General features: G+C 42.9%; 1 long non-coding RNA gene across 1 annotated transcript; it reads right to left on the bottom strand.

The window, feature by feature from the left end:
• Window positions 1-11,345: 11,345 nt before the first annotated feature.
• LOC119005390 lies at window positions 11,346-18,398 on the bottom strand. The gene is made up of 2 exons (XR_005070486.1): window positions 12,871-18,398; window positions 11,346-12,606 (listed from the first exon to the last, which is right to left on the bottom strand). It is a non-coding gene; the product is annotated as an uncharacterized LOC119005390 (long non-coding RNA).
• Window positions 18,399-21,426: the final 3,028 nt, after the last annotated feature.

Raw genomic sequence — 21,426 nt, 5'->3', positions numbered from 1 at the left:
GGAGCCTCATTTCTGCCCCCATGACTCAGAGAGATGAGATGCATTCAAAGTTGTGAGCTGTTTTGTTTTTTTTTGTGTGTTTTCTTTTAGCGTAATCCTTTTCTCTCTCTTTTTTTTCCCCCCTTTTACAGGTTTTGTTTTACTGTTACTACCAGATGTTTCTGTTTTTTCCTCATTTATTCATTATTTTTTTCCTCTCTTCACGTTGGCAGCGCAGGTGCTTTTACAGGCCAGCGATAAAAGCTGCGACCGCGACCGCTGAGAGCGAGAAAGACAGCGCGCCGATGCTATTTCCAGTTATTTATTCATACTCCCCGCAAAAACACACAGGTTTTAAACCACTTAACATCCAGATTTCCAGACGTCCCCTCTGTCTGTCTCTTCTCCACAGTAAAATATTAATAAACTGTTTTGTTTGCGGTTCCTCTTACTATCGTCCTCCTTATCGTTTGCGTCGTCCTTGGAGTCTAAATAAGCAGGAGAAAGTATTTAGGAAATGCTCGCAGTGTGGGTTGTTTTTCTGCTCGGCAGGAGGAGATTAATGGTTTGTTTGCATTCCCCGCGCACTGTTCATCGCCGCGCTGTCCCAAGAAACAAGCGGCTGTATACATAGAGGACGTATAAAGGAAGATAAATGTGGCAGGACGGGGGAAACTCTTCCTTGGGGGAGGGGTGGTCGCTGTAAGAGGAATTTAGTGTTAACAGCTGACTCGTCGGGTCACTTAGACGTAGTTTATGTTCGTCGTACAGTTTGTTTCCTCTCTTCAGCCTCTGACCTCTGGACAGAAGACGTGTCGCCGCCACACAAACTGTGACGACGTGATCTGGAAGTAACCGTCTGTTCAACATGGTCAGATAACTTTGGAAACCTCCTCCGTCCACACTGAAAAAAAGGTGTTTTTTTCGGTACGTTTTTCTGCAGCCAAAGGTTCAATATTCACGGCCACTTCACGCCGTGATGGATCCGCTCTGTCGAGGAGCCAGGATTTCAACTGTTTTCACTCTCAGCACAGCTATTTCTGTCACTGTTTTTCGTGTGAACAACTGAGTGCAACAATAATAAAAAAAAAAAAAAAGAAAGAAATCTTCCAGACGAGGCTGTCTGAAACTCTGCATCATTATCCATGATTGCTGGCTTTTTACCCCGCCGCTGTGTAGCCAACAACAATAAACACTTTTTGATTAACAATGTGGTCAGACTGGATAAACTAATTCTCATCGGTTATAAACCCGCCCTGACCTTTACGGGCCCCTCAGCCAGCAGCGGGGCCCAACATGTACTGATAATCTGTTCATGTCTGAGTTCAATGCCAAGTCCCCAAATTACAAGTTTTCTGGAGCTCTATTAGAGTTCCTATATCATCATGTTAAACAAACAAACAAACAAACAAACACAGGATTCCTCTCTGTTGCTGCAGCACCTATATTCACCCTCTGTCTGAGCTCAGTCTGTTCTGATTGGTGGACGCTTTCTGTTCCTGTTTCGGTTGAAATCATCGCCAAAAAACACTTTTTTCCCCCCTGACTGGATGATCAAACTTTAAAACGTGATGTTGTGGGAACTCAAGTTCAGCAAAGATGGCTTTTTTGGGTTCGATGGTTGCCATGGTTACAGGATGAGCTGTGGAGGCAAGTTGAAAAAAGTGATCATCAACAGCTCAGAAGGTTGTGTAGCCCTTACGTTTCAAACAACGAAGGACGCGTCGCTGTCTGGAAGCACCTTCAGTAAGGATAATGTGCCAGAGTTTTGAGGTGATGAAACATTTTTGGGTGTTTCCTTCTGATTCTAACATCTAATTTTGGGACTTTTTATTACCACTTAGAGATCGAGGGGCGCTACAAGTTTTAAAATATGACATATGTGGAGCTTTACCAACATTTGGAATTTAAAGACACTGCATCAAGTTTTTTCTAGTTAAAAAGAAAAAGAAACAAAAGACTTGGGATGCTTAAATATTACATTTTAGGAACCTATAAATAATTGGTGAAACATTATACTGATTCTTAACATTTAGTGATACAATAAACAAATTATTGTCAGTTTTTGGAGGCTACAGCAAATATTTTGGATCATAACCAAAAAGTTAGAATTTAGGATGGTTTTCCAAACCTTTGGACTTTAAGGTGCTGTATGTTTTTTGGGATGTGCTGCTAAATTTTGAGATTCTGGGTTTTGACAAATGAAAGTGGTGCGATAAACAAACTGACGTAGACAATCACTGATCTAGACATCATGTAAGCTGTGACAAATACTGGATTGTAACAAATGACAGATTTCGGTATCAACTTTTTTGTCATTTTCACTCAATTTTGGGACATTTACTGACAAAATCCAACGTATGTATGTATGTCATAAAAAATGAACATCAAACAGAACCTACACAGATTATTGTGTATTACATTTTGGGGACGTTTCGCCGGATGTTCTGGTCATAAAAGTTTATGCTTTGGTCGAGGCAACACTGGAAGTAACAGCTTGTTTTCCTGGTCAGATAAGTTTGGAAACCTCCTCCGTCCAAACCTTTCCAACATCAATAAAGTACGTTTCTGCAGCCGAAGATTCAATATTCAAGCCCACTATGATGATCCCTCAAAACATCCTAAAATGTTGTTGATCACCTCGACATAGCAGATCAGTCATGGTGCGACGTGGGCTTGGATGTCGAGTCTCCGGCTGCAGAATTTACTGAAAACCCTCCAATGTGGATGTGATACTACATAATCAGATTTGAGGTTCTAATAAATAGAAATGGGAGATATTAAATCAAACATTTGGGTTCAGTGGCCGATAAATTGATATATAACAAACATTTTGGAGAAGGTTGGTCAGATCTTGAGATCCAGGGAATCCTGGATCACAACAGAAGACAGATTTCAGGCACTATACCAAACTTTAAGATACAGGTGCACTGAAAAAAAAACATGTTTTTATGCCACAACAAAACTTTTGAAATGTTGTTCCAGTTTGGAGATTTGTGTTCAAATCCTGCCAAGGCCCACGGTGGCTCGTTCTGGACTCGGTAGGTGAGCAGAAGCTGTTTCAGCATCTCTGAAAACTGTGTTATTTTGGATGCCGTAGGAAGATGTTTGGCAGGAGGAAATGTGGAAAACGTTTGTTTATTTATCTGCGGAAGCTGCTGGTTGCACATTAATCCCTTGAGGACAGATTGACGTCAGCCTTTGAAGTCCAATAAAATGATCATAATCCCCTTTTGAACTTGAGCATAATTGGTATCGGTGGTTGAAAAAGGAGGCGATGAATGAGAGAGTGACTTAAAAAACAGGTCTCGGTGTTACATGTTAATTATTCTGCTTATCTGTGTAATGAAACAGCAGATCAGTGGATAAAAAAAATGAAAGGTTCTTCATTTCTGCAATCTATAATGCATCAGTCAACATTTTCAGAAGGGAAAAATAATGAATCCATCATCAAAGCTTCGTTTAATTGGAGGCAAAGGTCCGAAGAAGATGATGATAAATTGTGATTCACAATCTGCTTCATATTCAGACGGAAGAACGGTTGTTTTGAACGGCTGATGTAAAAGTTTTGGAATATAAAACTCGACAAAATGAGCGCGATACGATCAGAGCTCCAAACAAAAACTTCTGTTCTCGTTGAGTTGCAGCAATAATGTCTGTGTGTGTTCGCTGTCAAGAGGTCGTGTTTCTGTCAGGATGCAGGATTCAGACGTATTTCATCATCATCATCATCATCATGCAGCAGAGGCGGCCGTCTGCTTCCAATCCAGTCAGTCACAGATGTTTAAAGACAGCTGGAAAGTCGAAATATAACTTGTGTACGTATGTTTGCTGCACTTTCTCGTCTCTGCAATCAGTTTGTTTTTCCGTGGAGCCGGCAGGGTTTTTTTCTGACTTATGCTGAGTTGTCATTAACAACCCATTTGATGTTATTTGTGCGGAAGAAACCCATGCACAACATAATTCATGACAGAGGAGAAGCTGTTTGTTTCAGCCGCATCTATTTTTAATGATGTTGACTTTTTTTTTTTTCCAGCGGAGTCAGAAAAAAACAAAAAAACCCAAACCAAATCAGGACAGGAGGGAGGGGAGGATGCAGTGCTGTGTTCGCCCTGCAGGTGACAGCAGTAGCATATTTAAAATGCAAACATATAGATGCAGACACACACATATACTGTATATATCCTGAGCACAGAGGGCACACACAGGCCAGACACTCCCAGATCCTCAATATTTTAACATCTTGTTAATGAGATATTCCGGTTTCAGCTCATTTCCATCCTCCTGCAACCAGAACTGATGAGCTCGTTTTTTTCTTCTCTTGTTGTTGTTGTTGTTGTTGCTCCGTCACCTTCTTCGTCCGGCTCATGTGTCTCTCTGCGCTCTGCTCTGTGCCCTTTTGTCACAATGAGAAAACAAACCGTCAGCAGATCTGTAATACAGGAGGAGAGGAGGAAAAAAAAAAAAAAAAATCCATTTCAATCAAAGAGGGGGACATTTCTTTCACAGTCGTGCACAATGCCGATAATGTCTTCTGAGATTTGAAGTGCTGAGGGGAGCGACTCTGACTCTGACTGCTGCCGTTTCTCGGCCGACTCCAGCTGTGGTTTTTTTTTTTTTTTTCCCACTTTGCCGGCTAAAGGAGAGCAGTGCACTCGCTGACTTCCTCCCCTTGAGGTTTTTAAAGCGGTGACAAATAAAATTAGGTTTCTCTTTGAACTCTGTGTGCACATTTGGCCCTTTTCTTCCTGACAGGTTCATTGGCTAAAAAAATAAAAAAATAAAAAAATAAATAAACCCAGACAGATGAAAAGAAAAATCACATGTAAGGGCTGCATTGAGTTAACTAGGGTGCCATGGTAACCGCTCCCAGGCAAGCTTTTTTTTTTTTTTTTTTGGACGTGAGTTTTCAAAGAGAGCTCGGCATTCGATGCAGATGATCTGATATAATTGGTAGAAAACCTTCGGCACGGAACAGGATTCCCCTTCATGGCTTCGCTGTGAGGTTTTATTAACCTGAACTCACCCTGCAGCCGGGGCCTTTTGCTGAGCACGCATGTTGTTTTCCAGCGACGGCCTGCTTCACATTCATACAATTGCACACATTCTCAGCTGGAAGTCATCCAGCTCCACCTCTGTAGGAGCAGCTGGCTGTTATTTGCGTCTCTCCACAGCAACAGCGGCGGCCACGTAAGGTAACCCGGCAGACAAAGGGATTGCTTACAGCCCATTTCGTTGAAGATCCTTTTGAGAAGCCAAAGGCCACATACATCACCCGTTTTAGTCGGCTTTTATTGGGCTGTCTTGGAAGTAGAAACCATCTCATAAAGTCATTTTATACGACTTGAAAGTACTCAGGAATAAAAGAGGAGGTCTGAGATTTGGCGAAACCCTCGGCTGGCCTGAAAAGAAAGCCTCCCACGGAGAGCATGAAGTGCCCTCGGCTTTGCAGAAATGCAAATCCTCACCCAAGTGCACGCCCGTGTGTTAGATTTAACCTCATGTAAAATCTTGGGTGAGTACGCTCCCTGCTGCTGAGGATCGGACAGGAGGTCTGTCTTCTGCCGGGCGACACAGAAAACGTGCTGCAATAACCTTTAGTAAGGACGTCCTCCGTCCTCCTGGGCAGTGAGGGAGGTGGAGGAGGGGGAGGAGGGGGAGGTGAGGGCTCCTGTGTTGGGAGAAAGTGATGAGGTGGTGCTGAAATTAAGAGGGCCGAACGTGAGTGAATTTCATTATGTGTCGTGAAGGAGCAGCTGGCGGAGAAACCTGTTTGTTTTGTTGCTCAGGCGGAAAGATGAGGAGGTCCAGCGATCACCCCGGCACAGCAGCTCTCAGTGAGTTTTGCTCGGTAACAGTCCGATCACGAGGAGATTTCACACCGTTCTCCTACAAAACTCTCATTTCTCCCCGCGTGTTCCACTTTCAGATAGCTGCAGAAAAAAAAAAGGCCACTCAGAGTAGCCCGCGGTGCACGAGGCGCCTCACCGCCAGCCGTGCTGCAGTAATGTGACTGTTGTCAGTTACGCTGCTCGGCATTTGTTTTGCGACGCCTTGTAAGTGGTGGAGGTGTTTAGGTGGAGCGTTGGCCATGCTGAGATCTTCCTGCCCATGCAAGAACTGAAGCTGCACACACACACACACACACACACACACACACACACCTTCACTTGACACTCAGGGGCATACACACACTTGCATGCATATTCAGAAGCACAGTTGCATAAATTTACACGTCGCTGCTGTGAGAGGGGCAAACCCCGTGTCGCCAAAATGTTACTACATACTTTTCGAACGCTGACCTTTTCTGTGACCGAAGGATGAACTTTGGAATCATATTTGTCCCATTTTTCGCGAGGCGAGCTTCCTGTAGCTCCGGGGCCGAGCTAACGCGCTCTGCAGCATTTCATCCAAACTGATTTCGACCTTCATTAAACCGCTTATTCGACAGCAAACGGGCCGACTCGTAAACTGACATGACGGAGCATATCTGGGTTTAGTCACTGTAATATAATGACTGATTTTTTTTCCTTGTTTTGAAATGTGTTGGGCCACAGATCAGATCTGAACCCCGGGCTGCTGCCTTCAGCCTCTGGACGCCCCATCACTTCTGATTTTCTAGCTCCAGCCGCTTCTGCTCCTCACTGGAAAAATGGAATCACACTTCTGTCAAGTCAAGACTGAAAACAAACCATGTCGATGATATCTATGACCTCAGATAATGACTGTGTAATCAGCAGCACTGGTCATTCGATCAGATGACTGATTGCACTGTATGAGAGGGAACTGAAAGCTCACCAGATCTCAGACCTCCACATCAGATTGTACACCAGCCACCTAAATACACCAGATGTTATTCATCAAGATTCATGGATTATTCCCTGAGAAGGCCAATCTTACACTGTTAAAGAAAGTCAGAACAAAAAAAAAAATCCTGGATCCACATCAGAAGTGTAACTGGGTCTATTCTGACGCATTTCCCTGCAAGTTTGGTGGAATTCAGTTCAGTAGTTTTTGTGTGACAAACCAACAACCAACCCACCCACATATGTTCCCCCTCGGTGAGTGTTAAGCCATGTAATGTGCTGCAGAGATGTTTGGTGAACACCACACGGGCCGCTGTGGCCTAAATCACCCCGGTGATGTATTCTCTGTGGTCAGCTGGAGACGGATATGTTCGGTCTCGTGTTCGCGCTCGTCTGGCTCCAGTTCTGGTGTCGCTCTCCTCCAGTATTCCCTGCTCGGCCGTCCTCATGGCCCGTCAAAGCCTTTTGTGCTACAGGTGTAAACAGCCTCAACACTTCCCCGGCGCTCTGAGCTCAAAGACTGGACTGCTAACTGCACGGCTAACTGAGCCAACCAGCCTGACAGCGGCTACAGTCAGTCTGAAAGTATTGGTTTGAATTCAACAGGTGGCCGAGTCTTATTATTTTTATTTATTCAGACAGGAAATGAATCTGAGGTGAAACAACAATAAGACCAAAACTGGCAGCGCGTTAAATTACATTAGAAATGTAAACGGTGTTAAAGCAGCGAGAGTTTTGTCCTTCGCAGCTTCCTGGTTCACCACGTGTCTTTTTTACTGCACCAGAACAAACATCGAACTCCTTCAACTGATGATCTTTCTAATCCTTTAATTCCACTGTAACTATGAAACTCACCAGGATGTTTACAAGTTTGTCTGGCGGCCATGTAGCGTCTCCCTCTCTCACTGCTCTTTGTGTTTGTTGCCATTCAGTTTTTAGTGAGCTGCATTTGTTTGGGTTTTTTTTTTGTCCATTTGAGGGGATGAAGTGCATATTAATGGACGGCCGCGCTCTGTTTTTTTTTTTTTTTCTCTCCCTGCAGCTGAAATTGCAGTGAAGAGCAAGAGTAGAATTGTAAAACACATTTATCTGCCACAGACAACCGTCTCCACTCTGAATAATTAATGCTGCAGGCTTTATGTGTCTTGCTGGTTTGTCCTTGGGGCGTGTTGAGTCCAGGTTGCTGGCGCGGTCGGCGCGGCGCTGCCGTACATCAGACCTGCGGAGCAGCTTGACATTCAGAGGGTGTCGGCTGACTCGACCAAACATTTCTCCGGAAATAGAAAATAAATAATCGCCTTAAAAAGCTGCTGCGGCGACTGTAAGCGGTGAAGCGATGCAGAGAGGAAAGTAATGAGTGTGAGGATGTGACAGTAAGTACGTGATCGTATCACTGTGAAGTGCAGTTACTGTACTTATTAAACGACTCTGCTGAGTGTCATTTGAAGCACATTTTCTCGGTTTCACTTTGAGAGGAAATTATGTTGAATAGAATGAAACCAATGAAGAAAAGATATGTTGTACTTTATCACAGGTGTTATCCTGAGTGACTGGATGATACTGCATGATGTTTTTCCTCTTAGCATTAAAATGATCCCAGTGGAGTCTGACAGACACGTGGTGCCTCAGAGCGTCGGACACAACATTTTGTCATTTTATTTCCTGTTTTGTGTCACTGTGAAGGACGACTGATTCTGTAACAAGACATGACAGTAAGAGCGGCACGTGAATACGTCCCAAACCCCAACCAGCCGCTCGACAGTATCTGTTCCTCGCAGAGAAACAGAATGTGATGCATGATGGGGAAAAGGTGAAATTTGTGCGTCTGTGATTAAATAATATGATAAGAGTGATCACCTGGAACAACGCAGATGTTGATCTTTGCACGAGAATCACTTGTAATTTATCTGTAACATCCTGATGCTTGGATGGTCAGTTACTGAGATCAGGCTCATGGCAATGTCGCTAAACCAGACAGATTTAGCCATATTGATTTAAAACAAGCGTCTCCTGATGATAATTCTCAGTCTGTGGGTTTTAAACCAGCATACAAGGACACAAGATCATTTATAAGACACAAATTACAGAACATACATACAGTTATAAATATACGTAAAACAAGTAGTGCATCTTTTGATTTTACGTCAGGGTGAATATAAACAGCAGCAGCAACATGGTGAAGATGAAGTCCTGGACAAAAGCTGGACATCAGGGAGTCTCTGTCGATCTTTGGCTGTGTGCGAGCTCAAAGCATCGATGTTACAAACACAGAGTCCCGTGGTGGTCCCGCGCTCCGTCAGCTCAGAAACACGGTCCGCCCGTCGAGTGCAACAGCTTGATCCGAGATGTTGTGGTGGAGACAGACCTCTGTGGGAACAACAGCCTGAGCCCCATTTTTGTCCATTTCCTTTTCCTGCGACCGCACATTAGCCAGGAGCAGCCTTAAACCATCCTGGATTAGCAGGGATCTTATTCCGACTCTCCTCTTCCTGTGGCGGTCCAAACGGCCGTGAGAGATCGAAGGGAAACACCCTTTTTCTTCCCCAGTGATGATGACAGCATTTTACCCACAAGCAGCACGTGTTTCAGCAACGAGGTGGAAAAAATTTGATGGTTAAAAAACAAAAATGTAGTGAAATTTGGCGGAGCTGCCGGCTGCTGCGTCTTCATGCGCCGACGCTGCCACAGCGAGCAGTAACCCTCCGACGGGCCAGAACTCAGTCACGGGGATCACAAGGTGTCAAAGTTACATTACCCAGGAAAAATAAAACATGTACAAATGCCTCTCAATCATTACACGACCCACCAGAAGTGTGTGAGCGATCCGACCCACTGCCTGCATTTTCTTATTATTTTGCTGTGATGAAAAAAGAAAAAAGAAGAAGTTGGTTGTTAAATCTCATTCTCAGGTAGTCGGATACAGACACCTTGGGCTGCTGGCTTAGACTCAGAATCATGACTCTCAGAATCTTTCTCCAGATTTTCTTGCTCCACCTGGTTCAACAGCAACAGACGAATCCTGTATTATTTTACCAGTTTAACTAAATCATGTATTACGAGGTGAAAGCTGAGATGAGCACACCCAGTAAGTGGAGGTTAAAATTGCTTATTGCAGAGAAAACACTTTCTCTGTGCAACTCTGTTTCCAAAATGCTCATTCGCATAATCAGATACATTAAGGAAGAAATGTAATCCGTCATGAATCGTGTTCGTTTTTCTACTTTTTAAGGAAACTCAAATACTTTGTTTAAAGGGCAACTCCACCTATTTGACACATGTCTTGGAGTACTACTGCATATGTGAAATAAATAGCCGAGGAAGCTGCAGTGATGTCACTCAGTGGCTAAGTTGCATTGTGGGTAATGTAGGCACTATTTTTAAAAACCAGTCCACTGGTCTATTGCACTCCTATAACACAGCAGAATCAGAGATATCGCCTCTTTTTTTAAATTCCACACGTTCTACTTCCGTTTCAAAACCTGGCGCCTACATTACCCACAATGCAACTGAGCCCGGCAGCAGTTCATCAGGTTACGTGCAGCTTCCTCTGGAGCCATAAAAAAGGTTTTGAACTTGGAAGTTTGCCTGACCTAACAAATCACCGCCTCCTCTAGATGAACGTCAACTTATTTGCGTTTGACTGTTCTTGTTCCTGTCGGAGTAAAATCTTTTTAAACCATCTGACACAAAGTTAACACATCTTAAATCACCTTCTTTGTAGATTTCCTTTTGAAACGTCCCTTTAAAAACACATTTCCTTTGGTAAAATGTATCCTCTCTGAGTAACACTGTACACACAGTCCACTGGGTCGTTCAACACTGTGCCGAGAAACTGAAAACCCTCCTTGCATTTTACGTCTGACAAACACTAATTACACTGATCTGCTCATGAACTTCATACTGTGAAGCTGGAATTCATCACGCTGCACTCAGCACGCAGCGACAGAGATACGATGTATATGTGAAACTACTTTAATTGCCTTCAGATCGGCGGAGCGGCCGACAAAGAAATGGATTGGAGTGCGTCTCTTCCCCCTAAGGTCAAGTGTGTGCAGGAACACGAGGAACACCACGTCAGAGTGCTTTTTACAGCTCGGCCGGCTGAGATAATCCAGCTGCCGAGAACACACCGCTCCTCCGCTTCTGATTTCTCACATTTCCTTCAGTACAGCGAGAGTAACACAATGAACCCTTAATCCTCCGCTCAGACGCCGGCAGCTACAGCGCTCACTTTCCTCTCCTTCACATTCTGATAATTGGAGCGAAAAAAACCAAAAATAACAAACATCGGCAGCGTTGATTACTGGTTAATGTGGACGTGGAGGATTTAAGTCGAATTAAAACACGCTGTTGCACGTCGCAGATACCCCCCCCCCCCCCTCCTCTCGCCACTCAGCATCACCAGCAGCACATTTAAATCCTTGACTTTATTTTGTTTATCCGATGTTCTCGGCTGCGAGGTCAGCTCGAAGCCTCCGGACTCTCTCTTCGTCTGGACGGCTGTGAAGGAAAGAGCAGCTTAAGCAGTAAAGACGAGTGCAGAACAAAGAGGCGGACATGTTCTTGGTGCTGAATCGCTTTAATCGATAAGTTGACCGTCTTCACAAGACTACAGTTTGTTCAAATGCCTGAACAGTAATTTTAGTTTAATTTACTTGAACCAAGTCGATGACAACCGGATCTATCTCCACTACACCCTGGGTAATCCTGCAGTGGAGGGAGAAATGCTCCATCTTTTCTCTAACAAATCACAATCAGGTCTTGGATGGCAGAAAAAATCTCAGGCTGCAGCAGATGGTGCCCTGGCAAAAACAGTGCCGGGGGAACTTGTTTTGGTGGAACATTTGCAGCATTTGAGCGTATTTATTTATTTTTTTTTACAACCAAATTTGCCATTTTCTGCATGAAGACTGCTAACTAACTCGGATGTTGGTTGTAATTTGCAACGTGTCCTGAAGTCGCACCCGTTACGTTTGCCTCATGTTTATTTTTCAATCCTGTTAAATTATGTCATATATCACACATACGATGTTCAGTTTACAATGTTTTTCATCTTGAGAAAGTTGCAATTTGTCATAAAACTTGTTTTGTTGATTTAATTAGTTTAATTACAAAGACTTACGAGTTGATTCTCCCTCCACCCTCCTCAGACGTGAACGCCAGATTATAAACACGTGATGCGAACGTGATGTTTTGTCGAAATGCCAAGATGATACGCAGCTTCTGACACGAAAACGTGTGAGCGCGTCAACGATCTGCAGAAAACGTTGTGATCATTTCATCCTGATGTTTCGGGCTGCAGCGTTCGAGGCACCAAAACGTCACCCAGCAAACTTCAAGCTGAGGAGAAAACGACAAACTGTTAAAGTTTCCTGGTTGTTGCACTGCCACCACCAGAAGAAATGCAATACGAACGGACTAAAAATACAGTTAAGAGTGCAAATACAGTGCGGTTATGAACCAAACTTTAGTTTATTGCCATAACAACAACATTTCCCTAATCGTAACTACACCATAGCTGCCACGTGCAGATATCATAGAGAGCGTGAAATAAAATCGCGTTGGCACTGGATTTCACCTCACTGCTCTGCCTCTCCTCCAGCTCGTGGGAACATTTACACAGGAAAAAAAAGATCTAAAATACCCGTGAAATTACAAGAACATCAGTCGAAGGTCTGAGTCAGTTCTGCGTACGATGAAGCCTCTCTAATCCTCTCCAGTCCGTGACAGTCCAGCTGCAGAGACGTACAGTAAGAGGAGCTTCATGTACAGTAAAACCGGCTCGTATGAGGAAGAACCGCTCGGATCTTACGGAGGAGTTCTGTATGAAAACAGTCGGAGTTAATTTGTCTCTGCCTTTTCATTTTATGTAAATGTTTAAACTGCAGCCTGATAGATTCCACCACAGTGACGCTTCCCTTTTTAAACGGGAAACTTTTATATGCATCAGAGGCTTATAAATATTTATATCGTCAATTGCATTTTTCATCCATTTTCTCTCAGCTCTTGTTCTTCGCTGCCACTGTGACCCAGTTTCCCCCCCGCGGGAGTCAATTAAGTGGGTTCTTATTATAGTGTATCTTACCTTAACGTGGTTTGCTCAGCTCAGTGCAAATGTGTCCTTATGAGAACACCACATGAACTTGTCTGTGTCAGGAAACAACAGCAGACGTCTTCCGCTCACAAGAATATTGACACGGCATTCCTCCACGAGGCTCCCTGGAAGATGTGAAGACAGGTGTACACAGGAGGGAGAATAATTTGATGTGGCAGCGGAACAAGAAGCGTTTGAAGAATGCAATGAACGACAAAACATTTCCTTTTTCTCCACAAAAAAATCCCCCCCAGGAGTTTATCCTGGTCTTTTTAATAATTCCAGGTAGCTCCCGCTGACAGCCGGAAGCATTGATTATCATTCCCAGAAGTCGTCTGTGAAATAATCTGCGCTCAGGGGCTCACTGACGATAATTGACCTGCGGTTGCCGGAGGATTTTTATGCTCTTTTGAGTCATGCAGGAAGGCGAGACGGCGGGGAGGTGACGGATCAGGTGCTGCTGGACGACCGGCTCGTCTGTCTCCCAACACAACCAGAAATCACTGCGGCCTTTTTGGCAGAAACGTTACGGAAACACGCTTCGTCTTTTTACTTTTTTCCCCACATTTTCCTGTCACCACTCAACCCGTCTAATGCACCCGCGCCCGGACCGGCCGGTGGACCTCTGAGAAAGAAAGTTTTTGTACCCGAGAACAGACAATAACATCGCCGATAGCCTTGAAAGTCGGAGAAAATTGCGGCCACAATCTTCACTCGAAACTCGACTTTTTGGCTGCATCACTTGCTGGTTTATTGAGGCTGCTGTCAGAGGGGAAGTGTTTGTCCCGGCCTCTTTTGTGATGGATTCCTGCCTCTGTGATGGGTGAATTTCGGTGCAAAAATTGTGCGTATGAGAACAGAAGCCATTAGTCTGACAATAGGCAACGGAAGCCATATTCACGTTTCAGACAGTTGAGGCCTGCTCTGCTATTTCACTCCACTTTGGCTGATGGAAACATGACGTCGGCTGGTTGATGGCACGACTGGACCGATGTCAGGTGTCAAACAAAAGTAACATGGCAGGTGTTTGTTTTATACCTGTAGCATGTCAAGTAGCAGGCTTTAGTAAAAGTAAGTCTCTGCAAAAACCACAGGTAATTTAAAACTGGACGTTTCTTTTTGTTGTTTAGGATGAATTTTCTATTTTAGACACAAGATAGATTTAGACACAAAAGCCTCTTGGTTAGGGTGCAGAATACTTAATAGTTTGGCTTACAATACCTGGTTCGGTTGCCATGTTCAAGGATGGAGATGGACGGACTTTCCATGAAAAATAGCCGGTTCAGGTCGCTGGTTTTCACGCCACTAAAAAGATCGGAAATGTCTCCAGTAGTGTTTCTCGTCTTGCAGCCTTGTTGGCTTGTGATAACGTGCAGAGCCAGAACTTCTGGAGGAATAAACAACCGGAGTCGCATCAGGTTCCGCGGAGGTGACCTCTATTGTCAGGTGTGTATTTGACTACCTACTGGAGCTGGAAGGGAAACAAACTTTACTTCATGAACGTAACGTTACGGAGAGGCGAAGGGAACAGAAGAGAGTGAGAACTGCAGGATCTGGTGAGTTCAGTGATTGATCTGGTTTCAAACCCAAAACAATGCTGCTGCTCGCAAGCTTACAGTTAATATCCATACGTACGCGTCATGGGATATGACATTTGTACAATACTGCTGGATATGTTTAAAAAGATCTCGGGCCAAGCGAAACATGTTTGTGGTGAACAAATCAGGTATTTTAAGCAGTAACATGTTATTTTTCTGATCCTAACCAGGTGTTTTCTGTGCCTGAACCTAACCAGAGCGTGAGCACAGAGCTGGAATAAGAAAGACCTGAACAAAGGTGAAGTTACAACATAACTTATCTGCGGTTCTGCAGAATCTTCCTCTGCTAACACTGATTCTGGTGATTGGGTTGGAATAAACACAAACACACCGGCTCTCAGACTCATCTTGCACCATTAAACAGCCACCATTACTGAAGAAAATATATCTGAGGTGACTCAGTCAAAGTTAATTTACGCTGCGTTTAGTCTCATTCGCCGGCTTCCCTCCTTCGCTCCCTCAAGTTACAGAGTGAAATGCAGCGTTACCTTCGGTGCGGCTGTGTGTTTGTCTGGGTTTGAACATTGTTGGGAACGGCTCGAGCAAATATAAAACAAATGTCTGGTTGTTTTAAGACATTTAAATGGAGAATTTTTGCATAATATTATACCTTTGAACTCGCGGCACAAATGATGTTTCCATCGCAGCGGATCGGACTTGGAGCCAGTAAATAGCTTCTTCTTTTCTCCACCGAATACAAAATCATTATTATACTTTGTCTGTTTTTTCCGGTAACGGTACGATTTCCCACTGGGACTGACAGAGTACAAAGGAATGTATCTCTCTGTCTGTGATCATATTACATAACATCCTGCTGTACACTGTTAGCTGATAGTATCATATTACTCCCACTGATTGCGCCACTATGTCAATTTGCTTGAAGCGGTTTAACACTCGCATTAGTTCAAGAGCGACGCCACAACAAGGGATTATCTCATTTTATCTTGTGTGATGGTATTTGTATTCACACCGTTCGGGTGCATTCACGTTTATTTCCACCCTACAGCCCGACGTTCACCTCCGCCACACAGAACAGACCAGCAGGTCAATCTATCCGCAGTCCTTCCTCCCCGTCCGACCGCTCAGCAGCCGAGTTTTTACTGAGGCAATAGCATTTAAGTGCTTTACTCAAGGACAGCTGCATCGTCCTCTTGAGGGAAACACATTAATGCAACAATGATCTAACTGCCAAAATAACCAGCCCGGCTCCCTGCTTCATGCCTCGGCTAATGCACTGTGCTCTTCCTACTGCACGCTGATTAAAACCTTAATGGCGCTTTTGTTTCAGGTCCAAAATTTGCAGATAGCGCTGCCATCTTTCTTAGCTGTTTTACTGATGAAACGCACAAAAGTTTTATTCCCTGGGACATTATCTACCCTATAAATAACCCGTTTGATAAAAAATAAGTACTTTAAGTTCGACGTGGCTGTAAATGGTTTAGACTTTGTGGCGTTGTTTGAGAGAGCAGCCTTCATTTTTCTTTTTTTCCCAAGTGAAGGACGATTCAGAAATGAAAACGCGGAGAGGAGAAGGTTTATTCTGGTTTTCTTTAAGTGAAAGATGATTTTTCTTTTCTTTCTTTTTTTTTTTTTTGCTTACAATCCTTTGAGTTGAACATTTTTGGAACAATCGATCAAGTGATGGATCGATGGAGAAACACATTTTTAGATCAATATGTGCCAGAACTCTTAAAGAATGGAAGAAAAGTGACTAACAGAAAAAAAAACTGGGAACGTGCCGCTTCAAAAATAAGAAAACAAGAAAACAATAGTATGAAAAACAATGAACATGGAACAAGATAAATTTGTTTCAAAATAAGTTCAAATGTATGTCACTTAATTGTTTTCTTCAAAATGATCTGCCGTACATTAAAATGTATGTAGGATTTACTTTATTTTTGCATTTTAGATAAATAAATCAAATCAAAGTAGATTCAACTGTCAGAAAAATAGCTCTTAGAATAAATGTATTTGTTTTTCTTCTTGTCCGGTCGTGCAGAGTCAGTTTTATATATTTTTTAGATTAAGCAGAACCATAAATTTAATTTCCACCTTCATATATACACAGAGACACAAGACTAAAATGTAGGGAGATATAATGACAGACAACATAATTTAAACGGTTCATCAAGTAAACAAACAAAATGTAGAATTCTTAAATGCTCAGAAAATTGTACAGGGTTTGGTTGGCTCGTGTTCCTCAACCTGCCCGTGACTCAGCTTCTTGTTCGTATTCTGCTCGAGTTTCTACATTTTTCTCTCCCCGACTCCTTTTCTTCTTTATCTGGCGGAGTTTATTGAGTTCTGCTTGTCACAAGAGGAACCTCGTTTATTATAAATTGGCGGTCAGCGTCTTCTCGCAGACGGAGAAAGAAATAAACGGAGAAATAACATCCAGGTGAAAACCATTTTTAAACTGACCTGCTCAGTTTTTTTCAGAAGGGAAAAAAAACCAAACAAACCACAGTGTGTGCGACAACAAATCTGTCGTGTTGAGAGAAATATCCAATTTAAAATAAAAAACAAGCCCCGACATTAATGAGCTTAATATAGACAGAACACATCCGAGGTGTAAATGAGAGGCTTTATTTTAAGGCTGTTGTTCTCGGACTCACACTGCTGTCGTTTTATCTTTCCTACCAGGTGGTTAATGGAAATTAATTGCATTCACTTTGCATCCCAGGAGTAAAATAGTCTCTGATTAAACAGCTAAAATGAAATCCGGCTTGAGCTGCGGGCAGCGACGACCCGGCTGGAAAAAAAAAAAGTGGCTGCTTTAAGGTGGGATGGTGGTGGTGGGGGGGGGACGCCATCACGGCTTGGTGGCTATATTGCCAATATAAAGACTTCCAGTAAGAGGTCCATCTTCCTTCTCGCTCAGCCAGACAGCCGGTATAATTAGATATTGATAGAAGGGCAGTAATTAATGACGCGTCTGCCAGCAACATTATCTGCCCCGCAATTTCAACCACACGTCCCCGTGCTGATTGGGCCGGCGGGGTCACCGAGACACAGCCAATCATTCGTCAAGTTCTCTGACCCGAATCTGTTGTAATGGGACGGAGACGAGCAGTGATGGAAAACCGGCGAAAAACTCCTCGCACCTTCCGCGGTCAATAGTTTAAAGATGGCGGCGTGCTGCGGGGCCTTCGGAGCGATGGATTTCCCATCAGAGTCAGAAAGAGCCCGTATTTCTGTTTCTGGTGCTGCGAGATGATTCCTTCATCACCACAGTAAACAAAGTGCTGCTGCATCATTGATCGGACGTAAAAATGCAGAAAAATGGAGAGAGGAAAAGAATCAGAGCAGCTTGATACGGAGGATAACCGTCATAAACAAAGACACTGAGGTGAAGCCAGTGTTGTTGTTGTTGTTGTTGTTGTTGTTGTTGTTGTCACCGTCCAGCAGATTTAATATATTCTAATTATTTATTCATTCATTAATCAGCAGCTACTGACCGGATCAGGCTTCATTCCCCGTACGTTGGAAAGTAACTACACTTTATATCAACATTTAATTATTTTTATTGTGACTTTTTTTTTAATTCTGGCCCTCAGCGAGACTCATTTTACTTTGTCAGTATTCAACCTTTTTATATTTTCCTCCTTCTTTGTTGTGCCTGACTCGAAATAAAGGTTGATTAATTGATTGATATAGTAATTTATTTGTTGTATATTTTGATTTAATTCTTTTTCATGTCCTTGTACACCCGTACTGGTGATAAAAGTGATTCTGATTCACTTCAGCTCACTACAAAGACTTTTCATAAATCAATGAATTCACAATTAACTACAGTTTGTGTGTCTCAAGTAGTATTTTCAATATCAAATGTACTTTTTTTTCTCTCTTCTCTCTTTAATATTACAATCATAAATAAAACTTGTTTATGGCTTTTGGCAACACTTTGTAATATTTGTTAATTAATAGTATATTTTCTTTAATCTGACTTTTAACAAACAAGGAAATTATTTATGAAGCAGCTGCAAAGGTTCATAAACATCAGTTATAACTTTATGACGTACATCCAAATAATTTTTATATATGATTCATATACATGAGAATTGCTTAATAAATGGTTTATAAAGCATCTGATTGTTAACTAAGCATCTGCAATTTGTTAATTGATGCTTAAACTAAACTTTCACTTGTATTTTCCTGTTATTGTTATTTTTTTTGGAATTGAACTTTTAACTTAATAAAACAGTTGACTTTGAATTTGTTCTTTTCACAAATAAATAAATGACATTTTCATGATGTGACAATCAGAGTTTTGCGCATCATTTATGTTCTTACATGATTTTTTTCAGGTTAAACACTTTAAATGCAGTTTCTCACAGCTGAACAACAAGTTTGACACGTGGAAATCAAAAAATGTTGCGTTTTTTTTTACAGGTTTTCACATATGGATAAACATTTAATACAACAAAGAAATGACGTGAACCTGACATTAGTTGTGAAATGTAACTTTAGATAGTTTGACGTGTCGGACGTCACATGTTGTTATATGATCCGTCTGTGTACTCTGGACGTCTCCGGTGTGAAAACATGAATTCGGCGTGTTTAAAGAGATTCATCCTCCGTATCTGAGCCGCCTCTGGACGTGTTTATGCACTGGAATCTTTTACAGCTCCAGTTTTGTTTGTGTTTGGAGACTTTTACAAGTGTGAGTGAAAACCACCAGACGTCTCTGTGTTATAGAGTTATAGAGACGTTTGTGTGTTTTAAGGCCTTACACAAGTTTTCTTTTTTTTCTTTTACAAGCTGCTACAAACTCAAAGTAATTGCACTGCAAAAGTGTTTTTTCGGTGGGAACGTGAGTAATTGTTTGAATTGTGTTTTTTTTTTTGTTACTGAAGGAACGAGATGAGACGGGGAGGTGAAAGAGAGGAAGAGATGTGAAAGGAAGAAAGAGAGAGAGGTGGAAGAGAAGGTAACTGTGTTCCTCTGTGTGAGGTGTGTGACAGGTAGGAAGGTGAATCACTGGCAGTTTGTCCTCTCTGCCTGCAGGAGAGCCTGTGTGTGTGTGTGTGTGTGTGTGTGTGTGTGTGTGTGTGTGTGAGCCGGGGTTATGTGTGTTCACCGGTGCGTGTAATGAACGCCACCGTCAGCCCGACTCCCCTCTTCTCCTCCTCCTCCTCCTCCCCCCTCGATCCCCCAGCCTGCCACACTGCATCCTGTACACCACCAGCCCCATCAGCAACACACACACACACACACACACACACACACACACACACACACACACACACTCAGATGCTCGCTGTACACTGTACTTTTCCCCTAATTGTGACCACGTTTTGGAGACGATCGCGTCCAGGAAAGAGATCAGTTCCAGTCTCTTCGCTGGCTTCGTCTGAGCCCTCAGCCATGTGAAATAAAGGCTGGAGGCCGTTCACAGAGAACGCATAATAAAGATAAATTGGGTTTTTAAGGACCCAGCAGATTCTCCAAGGACGGCGTGGCGTAAAAAAAAAAAAAAAAAAAGGAGGAAAGGGACAGATGTGGCGGTGAAAATGCAATGCGTGCGGCAGTGTGGGATTCAGATCAGCTTTGAAATCGGAGATGCTTTTAGGTGCAGAGGAGAGACAGAACCTCTGTGATGTGACGGGTTTATATGAGAGAGGGCGGCCCGGAGGATTTATACAGCGAAATCAGTGGACGACATAAAAGAGAGTGTTGTGTGTTTTTCTTCTTCTTCTTCTCTCTTTGCGGCTGCCTTCACGTCTTATTATGTTGATCATATTGTAAATACGAGAAGCCACGTGTCCACCTCCGCTGGGACACGGAGGAATAAAAACGTTGATGTCCCCTCACGAAAATGTCTCATGTGAACTGAAAAATGAAATAATGTGACATGTGGATCGGACATTTGTTTTTTGTATACATGTGAATGAAGTTTCGTGACATCACGTCATGTGAATGACATGTTTTTCAAACGTGGATTCAAACTTTCAGATCTGGGAACAAATCATGACACATTAAAACACACGAAATGTGCTTCACATCACCACGAGTATAACGTGAAAATGGTGCCACAACTATTTTTGATTCCTAACTGTCTATGTTCAGTGAATTAAGGTGTATTTTTGACCTCTCATGTATAGAAGTAAACCTACAGCCTGACAGACCATGTAACTCTTCTGCAAAGTTGTCAGATAACAAAATACTTTCATACATATTCATGTTTTTTTATTCATTATTCATGGCGCTCACCTAAAAATACAGCATAGAAGATCAGACAGAGTAAAACACAGAGGCAAACACGAGTTAGTAAAGTGTCAGGTGAGGGATTAGTATCAGTAAAAGTACAATGTACATGTGTTTTTTAATTTGGAAACCCCTTTAATGAATTTCACACTTTTTAGCCTGATTAACGTCCATAAACTGGCACCAGTGCAGCTCACGAGCAGCTGAGCGCAATTTAAACTCAATACAGTTATTTAAAAAGGGGCCATGTTGTCACGCCGAGGTTAAGGAAGGTAGACAGAAACACAAAGACTGAACTAAAGACTGGACTTAAATACAAAGTGAACTAACGAGGCGATGAGGCGCAGGTGAGTGGAGGAAACGACGAGAGCACGGAGGAAGCTGATTGGCTGAGAGGACCACGGGGGAACCCGGACTGGGCAAACGAAGGAGTCGGTGTGCAGGTGTGGAGGGAAAACCCAAAACTCAAGAAGACTTAACTTGTTAATTAACTGCTACAGAGACACAAATATTTATTATTCACCATTCATAATATCTGGTGTCGCTGCTCTGGATGGTTTCCTGTCCCTCCCTCTCCGTCAACACGACGTGAAAACAGCACAAGTGCACAAGAACCCTTGAAGAAGATTGAATCAAACTGCTCGACAGATGTGTGTGTGTGTGTGTGTGTGTGTGTGTGTGTGTGTGTGTGTGTGTGTGTGTGTGTTTCTTCACTTCTGCTTGAGATATTTTAACGCTGATG

Source organism: Acanthopagrus latus, chromosome 17, assembly GCF_904848185.1.
Source record: "Acanthopagrus latus isolate v.2019 chromosome 17, fAcaLat1.1, whole genome shotgun sequence".
NCBI lineage: Eukaryota > Metazoa > Chordata > Actinopteri > Spariformes > Sparidae > Acanthopagrus > Acanthopagrus latus.
Note: the sequence above shows the minus strand (reverse complement) of the source record. Positions and strands in the feature narration are given on the sequence as shown.